Source organism: Rutidosis leptorrhynchoides, chromosome 2 (genome assembly GCF_046630445.1).
Source record: "Rutidosis leptorrhynchoides isolate AG116_Rl617_1_P2 chromosome 2, CSIRO_AGI_Rlap_v1, whole genome shotgun sequence".
Lineage (NCBI taxonomy): Eukaryota > Viridiplantae > Streptophyta > Magnoliopsida > Asterales > Asteraceae > Rutidosis > Rutidosis leptorrhynchoides.
In genome coordinates this window covers 353,253,265-353,270,931 of record NC_092334.1, presented here as the reverse complement: position 1 = coordinate 353,270,931, position 17,667 = coordinate 353,253,265, and positions in this window count along the sequence as shown.

Below are 17,667 nucleotides of genomic sequence, written 5' to 3'. Positions count from 1 at the left end.
ATTTGGGTAATAGTTGATCGTCTCACCAAATCAGCACACTTCCTGCCAATAAGAGAAGATGACAAGATGGAGAAGTTAGTGCGACTGTATTTGAAGGAAGTCGTTTCCAGACATGGAATACCAATCTCTATTATCTCTGATAGGGATGGCAGATTTATTTCAAGATTCTGGCAGACATTACAGCAAGCATTAGGAACTCATCTAGACATGAGTACTGCCTATCATCCACAACCTGATGGGCAGAGCGAAAGGATGATACAAAATCTTGAAGACATGCTACGAGCATGTGTTATTGATTTCGAAAACAGTTGGGATCGACATCTACCGTTAGCAGAATTTTCCTACAACAACAGCTACCATTCAAGCATTGAGATGGTGCCGTTTGAATCACTGTATGGTAGAAAGTGCAGGTCTCCGATTTGTTGGAGTGAAGTGGGGGATAGATAGATTACGGGTCTGGAGATAATACAAGAAACTACCTAGAAGATCATCCAAATTCAACAACGGTTGAAAATCGCCCAAAGTCGACAAAAGAGCTACGCCGACATTAAAAGAAAAGATATAGAATTTAAAATTGGAGAGATGGTCATGCTTAAGGTTGCACCTTGGAAAGGCGTTATTTGATTTGGTAAACGAGGGAAATTAAATCCAAGGTATATAGGACCATTCAAGATTATTGATCGTGTCGGACCATTCGCTTACCAACTTGAGATACCTCAACAACTCGCGGCTGTACATAACACTTTTCACGTCTCGAATTTGAAGAAATGTTTTGCTAAAGAAGATCTCACTATTCCGTTAGACGAAATCCAAATCAACGAAAAACTTCAATTCATCGAAGAACCCGTCGAAATAATGGATCGTGAGGTTAAAAAACTTAAACAAAACAAGATACCAATTGTTAAGGTTCGATGGAATGCTTGTAGAGGACCCGAGTTCACCTGGGAATGAGAAGATCAGATGAAGAAGAAATACCCACACTTATTTCCAGAAGATACATCAACACCTCCAACTCCTTAAAATTTCGGGACGAAATTTATTTAACGGGTAGGTACTGTAGTGACCCGAACTTTTCCATGTTTATATATATTAAATGAAATTGTTATTTACATGATTAAGTGTTTCCAACATGTTAAGCAATCAAACTTGTTAATACTTGATTAATTGAAATAGGTTTCATATAGACAATTGACCACCCAAGTTGACCGGTAATTCACGAACGTTAAAACTTGTAAAAACTATATGATGACATATATATGATTATATATATATAGTTAACATGATATTATGATAAGTAATTATCTCATTAGGTATTTTAATAATGAGTTATATACATAAAATTGAGTTTATTGAATTAAGAAACTCGAAACGATATATATAACGATTATCGTTATAACAACGTCTTACTAAATATATATGAATCATATTAAGATATTGATACACTATGTTTAATCATGATAAATGATACGTAAACATGTCATTAAGTGTATTAACAATGAACTACATATGTAAAAACAAGACTACTAACTTAATGATTTCGAAACGAGACATATATGTAACGATTATCGTTGTAACAACATTTAATTGTATATATATCATACTAAGATATATTAATATATCATAATATCATGATAATGTAATAATTTAACATCTCTTTAGATATAATAAACAATGGGTTTAAAACATTTAACAAGATCGTTAACCTAAAGGTTTCAAAACAACATTTACATGTAACGACTAACGATGACTTAACGACTCAGTTAAAATGTATATACATGTAGTGTTTTAATATGTATTCTTACACTTTTGAAAGACTTCAAGACACTTATCAAAATACTTCTACTTAACAAAAATGCTTACAATTACATCCTCGTTCAGTTTCATCAACAATTCTACTCGTATGCACCTGTATTCGTACTCGTACAATACACAACTTTTAGATGTATGTACTATTGATATATACACTCTAATGATCAGCTCTTAGCAGCCCATGTGAGTCACCTAACACATGTGGGAACCATCATTTGGCAACTAGCATGAAATATCTCATAAAATTACAAAAATATTAGTAATCATTCATGACTTATTTACATGTAAACAAAATTACACATCCTTTATATCTAATCCATATACCAACGACCAAAAACACCTACAAACACTTTCCTTTTTCAATTTTCTTCATCTAATTGATCTCTCTCAAGTTCTATCTTCAAGTTCTAAGTGTTCTTCATAAATTCTATAAGTTCTAGTTTCATAAAATCAAGAATACTTCCAAGTTTGCTAGCTTACTTCCAATCTTGTAAAGTGATCATCCAACCTCAAGAAATCTTTATTATTTACAGTAATATATCTTTCTAATACAAGGTAATACTCATATTCAAACTTTGATTCAATTTCTATAACTATAACAATCTTATTTCGAGTGGAAATCTTACTTGAACTTGTTTTCGTGTCATGATTCTGCTTCAAGAACTTTCAAGCCATCCAAAGATCCTTTGAAGCTCAAGTTATTTGTTCATCATTTCCAGTAGGTTTACCTACTAAACTTGAGGTAGTAATGATGTTCATAACATCATTCGATTCATATATATAAAACTACCTTATTCGAAGGTTTAAACTTGTAATCACTAGAACATAGTTTAGTTAATTCTAAACTTGTTCGCAAACAAAAGTTAATCCTTCTAACTTAACTTTTAAAATCAACTAAACACATGTTATATATCTATATGATATGCTGACTTAATGATTTAAAACCCGAAAACACGAAAAAACACTGTAAAACCGGATATACGCCGTCGTAGTAACACCGCGGGCTGTTTTGGGTTTGATAATTAAAAACTATGATAAACTTTGATTTAAAAGTTTTTCTTCTGGGAAAATGATTTTTCTTATGAACATGAAACTATATCCAAAAATCATGGTTAAACTCAAAGTGGAAGTATATTTTTCAAAATGGTCATCAAGACGTCGTTCTTTAGACTGAAATGACTACCTCTTACAAAAATGACTTGTAACTTATATTTCAGACTAAAAACCTATGCTTTTTCTCTTTAGATTCATAAAATACAGTTCAATATGAAACCATAGCAATTTGATTCACTCAAAACGGATTTAAAACGAAGAAGTTATGGGTAAAACAAGATTGGATATTTTTTGATTGTTGTAGCTACGGGAAATATTGTAACAATTCTATACAAATCATATCCTAGATAACTTATATTGTATTATACATGTATTATAATATATTATGTAATCTTGAGATACCATTGACATGTATGCAAATGTTTTGACGTATCATATCGACCCATCTATATATATTATTTGGAACAACCATAGACACTCTATATGCAGTAATGTTGGAGTTAGCTATACAGGGTTGAGGTTGATTCCAAAAATATATATACTTTGAGTTGTGATCTAGCCTGAGACGTGTATACACTGGGTCATGGATTGATTCAAGATAATATATATCAATTTATTTCTGTACATCTAACTATGGACAACCAGTTGTAGGTTACTAACGAGGACAGCTGACTTAATAAACTTAAAACATCAAAATGTATTAAAAGTGTTGTAAATATATTTTGAACATACTTTGATATATATGTACATATTTGTTATATGTTCGTGAATCGACCAGTGGCCAAGTCTTACTTCCCGACGAAGTAAAAATCGGTGAAAGTGAGTTATAGTCCCACTTTTAAAATCTAATATTTTGGGATGAGAATACATGCAGTTTTATAAATATTTTACGAAATAGACACAAGTAAATGAAACTACATTATATGGGTGAATGATCGAAGCCGAATATGCCCCTTTTGCTTGGTAGCCTAAGAATTAGTAAACCGATCTACTAATTGACGCGAATCCAAAAGATAGATCTATTGGACCTAACGAACCCCATCCAAAGTACCGGATGCTTTAGTACTTCGAATTCATTTTTATCATGTCCGAAGGATTTCCCGGAATGATAGGGGATATTCTTATATGCATCTTGTTAATGTCGGTTACCAGGTGTTCACCATATGAATGAATTTTATCTCTATGTATGGGATGTATATTGAAATATGAAATCTTGTGGTCTATTATTATGATTTGATAATATATAGGTTAAACCTATAACTCACCAACATTTTGTTGATGTTTTAAGCATGTTTATTCTCAGGTGATTATTAAGTGCTTCCGCTGTTGCATACTAAAATAAGGACAAGATTTGGAGTCCATGCTTGTATGATATTATGTAAAAACTGCATTCAAGAAAATTAGTTTTTTTTTATGTAATATATTCTTATTGTAAACCATTATGTAATGGTCGTGTGTAAACGGTATATTTTAGATTATCATTACTTTGATAATCTACTTAATACTTTTTAAACCTTTATCGATAAAATAAAGGTTATGGTTGTTTTTAAAAATGAATGCATTCTTTGAAAAAAGTCTCATATAGAGGTCAAAACCTCGCGACGAAATCAATTAATATGGAAAGTTTATAATTAATATGAACGGGACATTTCATCGATTATACCGAATCTGATTCAATATACCGAGAGTGCTCAGATTCTGTAATCTTCAATCTCTGAATCGATCTAGTGATGTAATATCACTCCCTGGAAGCTCTGATACCAAATGATAGGTCAAATCATGTTGAGATTAGAAGAAAAGACAAGTTAGAATGAGATTTGGTTAGTGTAAAGGAGACTCGGTATGAGAGAGAATCAATAAGATTTACATTCGACAGCTTCTAGAACTCAGTTACAATGCAATGGCTATCTAATTATGACTACTTAGGTTCCTTATATAGCCCTCTTTTAAGGAACCATCATTTAAGCTTATTTCACATTAACACTATACAACTTCGGGGTCCTAACAAGGTGCCATACCTCTTTTCTTCTGTCTTGCGAGTGTGAGGCTCGGATTTGCATTTAATTTAGGTTCTTCTATTTCCCTTGGTACCCGGTCATATCTGCTTCTGTTCAAGCGAATACATCTGTATTTGACGAAAGTATATCGCGAAGATTTAACTTTTTTTTCATCAGATTGACCGCTACCGATCTTAAGTTTTTGACCAGGGTATCTTGGATTAGCTATAATCAGGCAGCTTCGTATTTGCTCTTCATCGCTTGTCTGGTTATCTGCTTGTTCCACTATTGAGCACTTTACATCTTGCGTTTCCGACCTTATGGTGCAATGCCCAATGGTGTTGGGAACTTGACAAGGCCATGTACTATGGAAGGGATTGCGCCTAACTTTAGTAAAGTTGTGCGTCCGAAAAATGCATTATACCTGGAGTATGATTGTACGGCGGTGAATTCGAAAATGGTACTTCTGAACATTTCTTTGTTGTCTTCGTCCATAAGTTCTAGCTCTAACCCGATGACCCCAATTGGCCATGCGGATTCACCAGAAAATCCTGATAATGCCGTGGTAGGCGCTATTAGTTTCGAACAAATGTATCCGGGTAGCAATCTAAAACAATGTTCATACATGATATAAACACCGCACCAGGTATCCACATGTAAACGCTTTATTACGCACCCCAAACCTTTGATGCGACCTTCAATTGTAATTGGTGCATCTGATGGTTCTTGAGCGATTTTCGTAAACAAAATTGGGATGTTTTCCCATTCCTCTGCTACCTCCGCTTTTCTACCCTGGTTTGTTCTTCCACTGTTTACCATATTAATAACTTTCTCGCCTTCTTTTTCTTTTGTCTCACTTTTCTTTTGCCAGGGATATTCCTTCTTAACCTTGTCATTAGTTGGTTTAGCAGTTTTCTTTAAGTGTTGTAGCCTTCCCTTTTTTAGTTCCGCTACAAATCTTTTAAATAATTGTCAACACTAATTTGTTTCGTGACCAAAATCATCAAGGAAATCACAAAATTTGGTTTCGTCATTTTTCGCATATCCGAGAAGAGGTTCCGGAGCATCAAAGCCTTTGCATACTGGTTCAGTTGCCAGTATTTCCTTTGGTGTTTTTGTAAGGTCTTTGATGAGTTCATAATTGTCGACATAATTTCTTCCTTTATATCCACCTCTACCCCTACTGTTGCCATATATGCGGTATTTGTTACTATTGTAGCTACCGCCTAGTGATAGACCTTCTTCGTATCTTTTATTAGAACTTGATGACCTTCCTTGATCATGATACTAATCATCATCGTTGTGTTTATACGGAAAATTCTTTCCGCAATTATGCGTTACGTATTCCTAAGACCGCATATGGTCATGTGCTTCTTTAACTGCTTCTACAAAGGTTTGCGGAACTCGCCTACGTAGTTGATCAAGCATATTTCCACCGAATGCTAGAGATACAATTGAGTGCAATAGAGGAGGGTTTGTTATGTACATCGACTTTAACCTCCGATCCAGTTACCGTGATAACCCTAGCCGAGATGATGATTTCGGGAGGGTGGTTATGGCTGTTTTAGGGAAAAACCCTACACTTGTGTAGGTAAAACTCTAGAGGGAGAGGAGAGCGTTTAATCTTCTAGGATATGTGTGTTTTTAGGGTAGAAGTCTTGCCCTATATTTATAGAGGCGATATTAGGGTTTTGAGGGAAAAGGCTAATGGGCCGCTAACGGGCCAGGCTCAAGCATAAGACCATATATTAGCCTGATGCGCTATGCGTATCATTAATTCCCCCAAGTTCGGTATGATATATATCAAATGTATCATATCGAAGTTATTATATATACCACCGCATGTAACTTGAAAGAACTGTCACGTTTAATAAAGTTGCAATAAGCATTTGATGCGCATCTTGTGCGCCAAGTAATGATGCGTAATTAGCATCTATTGCACCAAGTGACGCCGTGATCATGACAGCTCCAATGTCGAACACCTATACTAATGAATGTTATACTTTAGGTGTGATTTAGACAATTATGTCTATGCGGGACAATTACGAAACATAAACCCCATATAATAATGTCGTAAAAGTATACTAATAGTATATTAGTATATCGTTACTCCCCCAGTTCAAGATAACTAAAGTATTTAGTTGTGTTAAACTATGATAATGGCCATGAGCATTTCACGATCATGGATTTTCAAAGTGCTGCCATGCGTCCATGGTCTTACGCATAACGGCCCAGGGCATTTCGTGACCAAGGACTTATGAAAATATGCAATGAGAGCCTACGCGACCATGGTCTTAGTGAAGATATGCCATGGGCGTGCTTACGCGACCATGGACTTAGTAAAGAGTGGTCCATAGCACAAAGTCATGGTCGACTCATAAAACATTTTATCGTAAAGTAAGGCTTTCCTGAAGCAAACATTGTTCAGAATTTCCGTTTGCGTTCAAGACATCTCGCTAGTGATAGTTTCGAATCTCAAGGCCACGTCGAGGCTTCTCCAGCTATTTACATAGGAGCCTTCTTGATGCAACAATGTGATAAATCGGATATCGATGTTGCATTCAAGGCATCTCTGAAACGACCCGACCCAATCCATAGGGACGAATACAATAACATATGATTACATCGCGAGGCATTTGACCTCTATATGATACGTTTTATAAACATTGCATTCTTTTGAAAATATATACCATAAATGAATATTTAAAATTCAATGTTTTCGACATCTGATGATTTCTACATATACACAATCACCGTAAATAACAGTTTACAAGAATACTTCCGTTGACAATGCAGTCAAAATAAATACACGGCGATGATTTTGTGAATGCAATGCTTCCTCGAATAAAACATGTATGACTCCATGTACATGGTTTCTCTAACATATATTCAAACAGCGAAAGACTTCTAGGAACCTGAGAATAAACATGCTTTAAACGTCAACATAAAGTTGGTGAGATATAGGTTTAATGCTAGCAGCTTTATAAATATAGACCACAAGATTTTATATACATAAACGTTTTAATAAAAATATTCTAAGTGGTTGAGCACTTGATAACCATACTTAACATTTAATCAACGTCGCATATTCCCTTTATTATGAAATCTCACTACACTGTACCAAGTGTAGTCACCGAAACGAAGTACTGTGCAACCGTTGAATACTGGTCATCCAGTCCGGTTGGGGTTGTCAGGCCCGATAGATCTATCAACAGGATTCGCGTTTAAAATACCACATGTAAATAGTAGTTACCAAGCTACAGGGAAGTATGCCAGTGGTACAACTCAACGTAGAATATATTTTTTTATCACTTGTGTCCATAACGTAAATCATAAAATGCATGTATTCTCATCCCGAAATATTTAGAGTTTAAAAGTGGGACTATATACTCACTTTTACCTTGAAGGTATTTAACTCGACTTGGTCTCCGATAGATATCACGAACCTAACCATATATATATAATATATCAACATATTTTTTTTTCAAGTAATCGTTACATATATATATATATATATATATATATATATATATATATATATATATATATATATATATATATATATATATATATATATATACTTATAATACTTTTAATATTTTCTTAGTCCGTAGTTAGCAGTCCGATGTTAGTGGTCCACAATTAGTTGCTGAATAAAATAAATAAAGACCCCATTGTATTCGTATTGATCAGAATTAATCTCGACCCATGGTACCATGTTGTCAAATGACGTGTTGCGTACATAAAGTACCGTGTTGTCAAATGACGTGTTGCGTACAATCATGAGGTCTTATGATTAATCTTCTCGTGTTGTTTACGGGTGGTCCTGAAATATATAAAATCAAATCATAAGTAATTATATATAAAATATTATATTAATTAGAAAAGATATGATTAATTTACTTTATCTTCAAATATTTTCGTAGCTAAACTAGCTTCGGATACCCAATCTTGTTTTAGTCGTAGTTTCTTCATTACAACTCCGTTTTTGTTGGTTCAACTTGCCACTTCCTTGGATCGAGTCAAATTTTAAGAATATGAACTGAAAATACCTTAGTTTGTATTCGAAATCACAGGCTATAGGTCAAACTTTGATAAAACTTATGAAAGTGATCATTTTCCATCATAAAACCAACATTTAATGATCATTTTTCTAAAAATACTTACACTTTGAGTTAAACCATGAAATTTTTATGTGTTAACATATTCATAAGAAATATCATTTTTCCAGAATATGAACTTCTAATTCAAACTTCAAGATGGTTTTTAATTATCCAACCCAAAACAGCCCCCGGTTGCACTCCGACGACGTAGATTCAGTTTTTAAGGTGTTCTTTGTAAAACCAAGTTATATCTTGTTAAGTTAGCATATCATTATGATATATTATAGGTCTTGAAGTATTTTAAAAGTTAAGTTAGAAGGATCTATTTAGTTTGCAAACAAGTTTGAAATCATTCAAACTATGTTCTTATTGTTAAAATTTTACAACATAAAATAATATAGCTATATAATTATGAATCGAACAAGATTATGAACAAGGTTACTACCTCAAGTTACTTGGACAAAGTTACTGTAAGAGATAAGAAAAAATCTTGGAATCAAAGAGTGGTGGAGTTAGATCAAAAGGTTGGAAGTATACTTCTTCAAATGGGTGGTTATTTTGATATGTTCTTGAAAGAGTTTTCTTATGGTGTTTAAGGCTTGTAATTGAAGCTAAATGATGGGTAAAATGCTTGGAGATGATCAAGTATGAAGTTAGGAGTATTTTGAGAGAGAAATGAGGGTGTAGATATGAGAAAATGGAGTGAAGAAATGGTGTTCATTCATAAAAACGTTTTTAGTTTATAAAGAAAGAAAAGGATTCCTAATTTTGTTTTCTTACTAATAATTCATGCTACTTGACAAATCCTAGTTACCTCATATCTAGGGCAGTAATAATTTTGATTAGGATGTTGATTTGATGTGTATATACCAATAGTAAATACATATAGAAGCTGGGTATGATACGGGTACATATACCCTAGATATACGTATAGAAATCTTGAGGAAACGGAATGAGAATTCAAATATAGCTATCTTTTGTGAATATACTTATATTTTTTTATGTATTTAAGTCCTTAAAAAGTGATTAAATACATTATATATATGATGCATGTATAAGCATTATAGGTTATAAGTATATATATCAAAGAATGTTACGTATAGTTATCGTTTTAAAAACTTAAGTTAGTAGTTTCAAAATATACTTATAACTCATTGTCATTAGTACACAATGAGATGTTAAACCATCCTTAGATCATGTTAAATATATATAAATGCATATATATACACAAACGTATAATTATCGTATGTTATATAGTTCGTGATATCATCGGTCAAATTGGACGGTCAAACGTTGTGTAAAACTCTTTTCAAAAACACAACTCTCAACAATTTGGATTGCTTATCATGTTGGTAAGGTTTAATTTATGTAAATATTAATCTCATAAGTATAAAACGATTGGAAAAATCCGGGTAGTTACAGTACCTACCCGTTAAATAAATTTCGTCCCGAAATTTGAATGGGATGGTCCTGGCTGACAATAAGTATGTTTTCATGACGTATACGAGTTGGAAATTAGAGTTTTATTATCATCAAGTAATATTGATAAAGCAATTTGATTTTTGTGAATAGTACGAGTGAGGCTATCACCAAAGGGTGAAATGAGTAGGTATAGATTCGTCATATCTTTTAACGTAGATAGGATTGATTTCCAAGTTCAAGAGATTTGGAGTAAAATCTTCATAATGAGATTTGATTCTTCGATAATCAAGGAAATTAGAGTCCGCTTTAAATGCGATCATCTATTTTGATTGCTCTGTCGGATCTTTTACTATAAATCCACCTCCCTTCATTTCCTTACAACTCATACCTTCTATTCTTCCTCCCTCAATTCATACTTTAAAACATTTATCAGTATGCTTCATCCAGTACTGATCCTGGATATACTCTTAACTTTCATCTCTGTCATTATTCTTTTTCATCTACCTCTGGAGGATTTTATTTATTTCTTTAATTACCTTGGGGTTATAGTATTGTTAATTCTCCGGTGCCTTTACGTTGCAATACGTATTGATATACACGGTTTGTAATTTATTTGTTGTTGTCGAGCTTTATATTTTCTTTTATATTCAACAGTTCCATACTTCTGTTTCCTCTTCTCGACTTCGAGTCAAGCGAATAATGGTCCGGAATTCGTAGGTATGGATTTTGAAATAAACATAGTTAATGTTCTAAGAAGGAAAGAGTAATTGCACGATCTTGATTTGGTAAGTTACCAGAATGTCCGAAAAGATAGAATTATCAAGGAGATATGTTCTTAATATGTTTGGAGATTGGGTAGAATATAAGAGTTGTGTAACATGGCACATGATGACGTTATGATCTGTGAATCATTATGTTCCATTTAGAAACTCAGCATGAATTACTGTAATATAATTACGTTGATCAAGTGTCATTATATTATACTAATTCATGCTTCAGTTTCCAACACTACTTCAAAACATTCATATTTTAAACTCGAATTTTTTAGAATTTAGAAACTAACACAGTTTTTTTTATGTTGTAACGCAAATATTGTGAAGAGATAAATGATTTTTGATGAGGATAGTTGGGAATATATCTTCAGGAATATCGAAGATATTTATAATAAAAAATACGATGATATCTTAGAATATCTAAGATCAGGAATGACGCGGAAAATCTGTCTGTGAAGGTTTAGAATAAGGAGTAAGGTTCTTACTAACGGTTTCAGCAGACACTGAATCATTTGAATCCTTTGAAGGTAGATTTCGTCATTGTGATTTGTCCACGACCTCCTTTATACTTTGGTCAATCCGTTTTCCAGTACCAAATTTTTCGTTTGAGCTTTTCCAATCTATTATTCTTTATTGTCAAACTTCTGACCGTAATTGTTGTCTACTGTCTTTACCACTTTATCAGTCTTTTCCAAAACTTAATAGCACTAATTCGTAGACTGGAGCATTTTTCAGAAACTTCACATTTGAAATATGTAATTCTTGGGGATAGACGTTGTATATATATATATATATATATATATATATATATATATATATATATATATATATATATATATATATATATATATATATATATATATATATATATATATATATATATATATATAACTGCCAAAATAGAAATGCTGCGAGATTTCAAAATACCAATTGTTGATTCCGCCAAAGGGGTAACGAGTTGCTGGTACATCTGCTGATAATGTCGTAGAATATAAAAGGTTCCCTGGTAACAAAAGGGTAATTGTATGTATTACAGGTTATAATAAGGCTACTTCGAATGGAAAGTCGAGGTTGACTTGCTGAAACTGTGACAAAATTTGCTATTTTGAAAAGGAATCGCAAAGTTATTTTTGCTAATAAATGCTAAAAGATTTAACGCGGATACGTGTTAAATTATGTCCTTGGTTTCGAGAGCTTTTTAGGTGCAAGACTGCAGTTAATGTGTGGTTGGATCATCATCTCGATTGTCCATTATTTGAAGTGTCTTCAGGAATTTCAAAGGGTTTGATCATAGATTGTAATTGTTAATATACATATGATGTTTTAGGACTTTGAATGATACAAATATTTTTCTGGGTTCCAAGAATTGAATGATGTTCTAGCATAGTTTTGAAATCAAAGTACAGTTTTGAAAGATGTAAGAGTCCTAAGAGTGATGTCTTCTGTTAAGTCTTGACTTGGATTTCGTTTTGTCGTAATCAAATTTGGATGAGAATGGTTGTTTTGATTTCTATGAAAGAATGTATATTATTGTGAAGGTAGTGAGTATAGTTGATGATTGTTGAATCAGAGTCGAAGAATATAATCATATTAATTGTGAATTTATATATCTCTCGGGTATTACCTACCCGTTAAAAAAAAATTCACAGGTAATGTTTTGTACCAGAGAATTTTATTACAATCTTTATGAAAATATATGTACATATATATCTTCTTCAGATGTAATCATGAATTTAATAAGTCAATATAATATTAGACTCATTTGATTTTCGGTTTGAGCTAGAATAAGTAATCTCTAAAACGATTAGGAACCACATATTCTTCACAGAATATTAATGAAGTTATGGATCAATACTTCATTATTTATTCTTATATATATTTCCTTAGTGAATCATGCTGATACTCATTGAACTCTTGCTAACTTCGCAAGATATGAATGTTGTTTCCCAGTAAGCTTCGAGTACATTGAAGATGAAAGTGTAAAATCAAACATATTATTGAATAATACACTTGGTTTATTATAAAACGAAATTCATTGAATTGAAACAGGGATTGTAGTTAACGATGATTAAGTTGCTGACAAAGGACGTACATCATTGCATATTTGTAGTATGAATTTAAACGAGTAGTATCTACCCTTTTTCAATTCATACTTAATAGCTTAGTACGAAAAGATTTATTTTGGTTTCAGAATTCATATATATAAAATATTTATATAAATTCTTCAGAAGAATGAGTTAATACTTCATAACTCGTTGATGCAATATACGCGTTATTTATGATGTCCACGGTGATTCTTGAACTGGTGGAGCTTGTGATGTTAAAGTTGCTGACGATTCTAACGATGTTGACAGCACTGACTGTGTTGGTGAGGCTAAGGGTACTGCTGATGCTGTTGGTAAAACAAGTCTAGCCTGTACCTTACGCATCATTCTTGTCGGGGTTTCTACTCTTCCTTTTATCATTTCTGTCCACTCATCTGATTTATGGTTAAGGCAGAAATAGGTAATCTCTATGTCTTTAGAGATTACATAATCACCACAGAATGTTTCTCCGATGAAGTTATGAATCAATACTTCATCGTTTGTTGTTGTTGGTACTTCTTGGTATCTATGGTGCGTGTGACGTTGATATCCGAGGTACGGATGGTGATATTGAGGCATGTGATGCGGATATGATTGTTGGTGGTGGTAATTGTAGTGACCCGAACTTTTCCATGTTTATATATATTAATTGAGATTGATATTTACATGATTAAATCTTTCCAACATGTTAAGCAATCAAACTTGTTAAGACTTGATTAATTGAAATATGTTTCATATAGACAATTGACCACCCAAGTTGACCGGTGATTCACGAACGTTAAAACTTGTAAAAACTATATGATGACATATATATGGATATATATATAGTTAACATGATACTATGATAAGTAAACATATCATTAAGTATATTAACAATGAACTACATATGTAAAAACAAGACTACTAACTTAATGATTTTTAAACGAGACATATATGTAACGATTATCGTTGTAAAGATATTTAATGTATATATATCATATTAAGAGATATTCATACATGATAATATCATGATAATATAATAATTTAAAATCTCATTTGATATTATAAACATTGGGTTAACAACATTTAACAAGATCGTTAACCTAAAGGTTTCAAAACAACACTTACATGTAACGACTAACGATGACTTAACGACTCAGTTAAAATGTATATACATGTAGTGTTTTAATATGTATTTATACGCTTTTGAAAGACTTCAATACACTTATCAAAATACTTCTACTTAACAAAAATGCTTACAATTACATCCTCGTTCAGTTTCATCAACAATTCTACTCGTATGCACCCGTATTCGTACTCGTACAATACACAGCTTTTAGATGTATGTACTATTGGTATATACACTTCAATGATCAGCTCTTAGCAGCCCATGTGAGTCACCTAACACATGTGGGAACCATCATTTGGCAACTAGCATGAAATATCTCATAAAATTACAAAAATATGAGTAATCATTCATGACTTATTTACATGAAAACAAAATTACATATCCTTTATATCTAATCCATACACCAACGACCAAAAACACCTACAAACACTTTCATTCTTCAATTTTCTTCATCTAATTGATCTCTCTCAAGTTCTATCTTCAAGTTCTAAGTGTTCTTCATAAATTCCAAAAGTTCTAGTTTCATAAAATCAAGAATACTTTCAAGTTTGCTAGCTCACTTCCAATCTTGTAAGGTGATCATCCAACCTCAAGAAATCTTTGTTTCTTACAGTAGGTTATCATTCTAATACAAGGTAATAATCATATTCAAACTTTGGTTCAATTTCTATAACTATAACAATCTTATTTCAAGTGATGATCTTACTTGAACTTGTTTTCGTGTCATGATTCTGCTTCAAGAACTTCGAGCCATCCAAGGATCCATTGAAGCTAGATCCATTTTTCTCTTTTCCAGTAGGTTTATCCAAGGAACTTAAGGTAGTAATGATGTTCATAACATCATTCGATTCATACATATAAAGCTATCTTATTCGAAGGTTTAAACTTGTAATCACTAGAACATAGTTTAGTTAATTCTAAACTTGTTCGCAAACAAAAGTTAATCCTTCTAAATTGACTTTTAAAATCAACTAAACACATGTTCTATATCTATATGATATGCTAACTTAATGATTTAAAACCTGGAAACACGAAAAACACCGTAAAACCGGATTTACGCCGTCGTAGTAACACCGCGGGCTGTTTTGGGTTAGTTAATTAAAAACTATGATAAACATTGATTTTAAAGTTGTTATTCTGAGAAAATGATTTTTATTATGAACATGAAACTATATCCAAAAATTATGATTAAACTCAAAGTGGAAGTATGTTTTCTAAAATGGTCATCTAGACGTCGTTCTTTCGACTGAAATGACTACCTTTACAAAAACGACTTGTAACTTATTTTTCCGACTATAAACCTATACTTTTCTGTTTAGATTCATAAAATAGAGTTCAATATGAAACCATAGCAATTTGATTCACTCAAAACGGATTTAAAATGAAGAAGTTATGGGTAAAACAAGATTGGATAATTTTTCTCATTTTAGCTACGTGAAAATTGGTAACAAATCTATTCCAACCATAACTTAATCAACTTGTATTGTATATTATGTAATCTTGAGATACCATAGACATGTATACAATGTTTCGACCTATCATGTCGACACATCTATATATATTTCGGAACAACCATAGACACTCTATATGTGAATGTTGGAGTTAGCTATACAGGGTTGAGGTTGATTCCAAAATATATATAGTTTGAGTTGTGATCAATACTGAGATACGTATACACTGGGTCGTGGATTGATTCAAGATAATATTTATCGATTTATTTCTGTACATCTAACTGTGGACAACTAGTTGTAGGTTACTAACGAGGACAGCTGACTTAATAAACTTAAAACATCAAAATATATTAAAAGTGTTGTAAATATATTTTGAACATACTTTGATATATATGTATATATTGTTATAGGTTCGTGAATCAACCAGTGGCCAAGTCTTACTTCCCGACGAAGTAAAAATCTGTGAAAGTGAGTTATAGTCCCACTTTTAAAATCTAATATTTTTGGGATGAGAATACATGCAGGTTTTATAAATGATTTACAAAATAGACACAAGTACGTGAAACTACATTCTATGGTTGAATTATCGAAATCGAATATGCCCCTTTTTATTAAGTCTGGTAATCTAAGAATTAGGGAACAGACACCCTAATTGACGCGAATCCTAAAGATAGATCTATTGGGCCTAACAAACCCCATCCAAAGTACCGGATGCTTTAGTACTTCGAAATTTATATCATATCCGAAGGGTGTCCCGGAATGATGGGGATATTCTTATATATGCATCTTGTTAATGTCGGTTACCAGGTGTTCACCATATGAATGATTTTTATCTCTATGTATGGGATGTGTATTGAAATATGAAATCTTGTGGTCTATTGTTACGATTTGATATATATAGGTTAAACCTATAACTCGCCAACATTTTTGTTGACGTTTAAAGCATGTTTATTCTCAGGTGAATATTAAGAGCTTCCGCTGTTGCATACTAAAATAAGGACAAGATTTGGAGTCCATGTTTGTATGATATTGTGTAAAAACTGCATTCAAGAAACTGATTTCGATGTAACATATTTGTATTGTAAACCATTATGTAATGGTCGTGTGTAAACAGGATATTTTAGATTATCATTATTTGATAATCTACGTAAAGCTTTTTAAACCTTTATTTATGAAATAAAGGTTATGGTTTGTTTTAAAAATGAATGCAGTCTTTGAAAAACGTCTCATATAGAGGTCAAAACCTCGCAACGAAATCAATTAATATGGAACGTTTTTAATCAATAAGAACGGGACATTTCAGTTGGTATCCGAGCGTTGGTCTTAGAGAACCAGAATTTTGCATTAGTGTGTCTTATTGAGTTTGTTAGGATGCATTAGTGAGTCTGGACTTCGACCGTGTTTACTTGAAAAATGATTGCTTAACAAATTTTGTTGGAAACTATATATTTTTAACATGTGAATATTATGTGATATATTAATCTCTTAACGCGTTTGATATTATGTGATAGATGTCTACCTCTAGAACAAGTCCCATTGACTCACCTAATAATAATGAAGAGTCAAATGTAAATTGGAATGATTCGTGGACTGATTCACAAGTTCCCGAAGAGGAACCGGAAGAAGAGTCGGAACCGGAAGAAGAATCGGAACCGGAAGAAGAATCGGAACCGGTGGGGGAAATAATAAAACGGTTAAGTAAAAGAAAATCCTCAACCAACCGACCAAGGTTAATTATGGTCAATGGTGTTTTCGCCAAGGAAGCAAAATATTGGGAGGATTACCAATTCTCCGATGAATCGGATTCCGACGAGAATTCCGATGATGTTATAGAAATTACCCCAACTGAATTTAAAAAGGCAAAAGA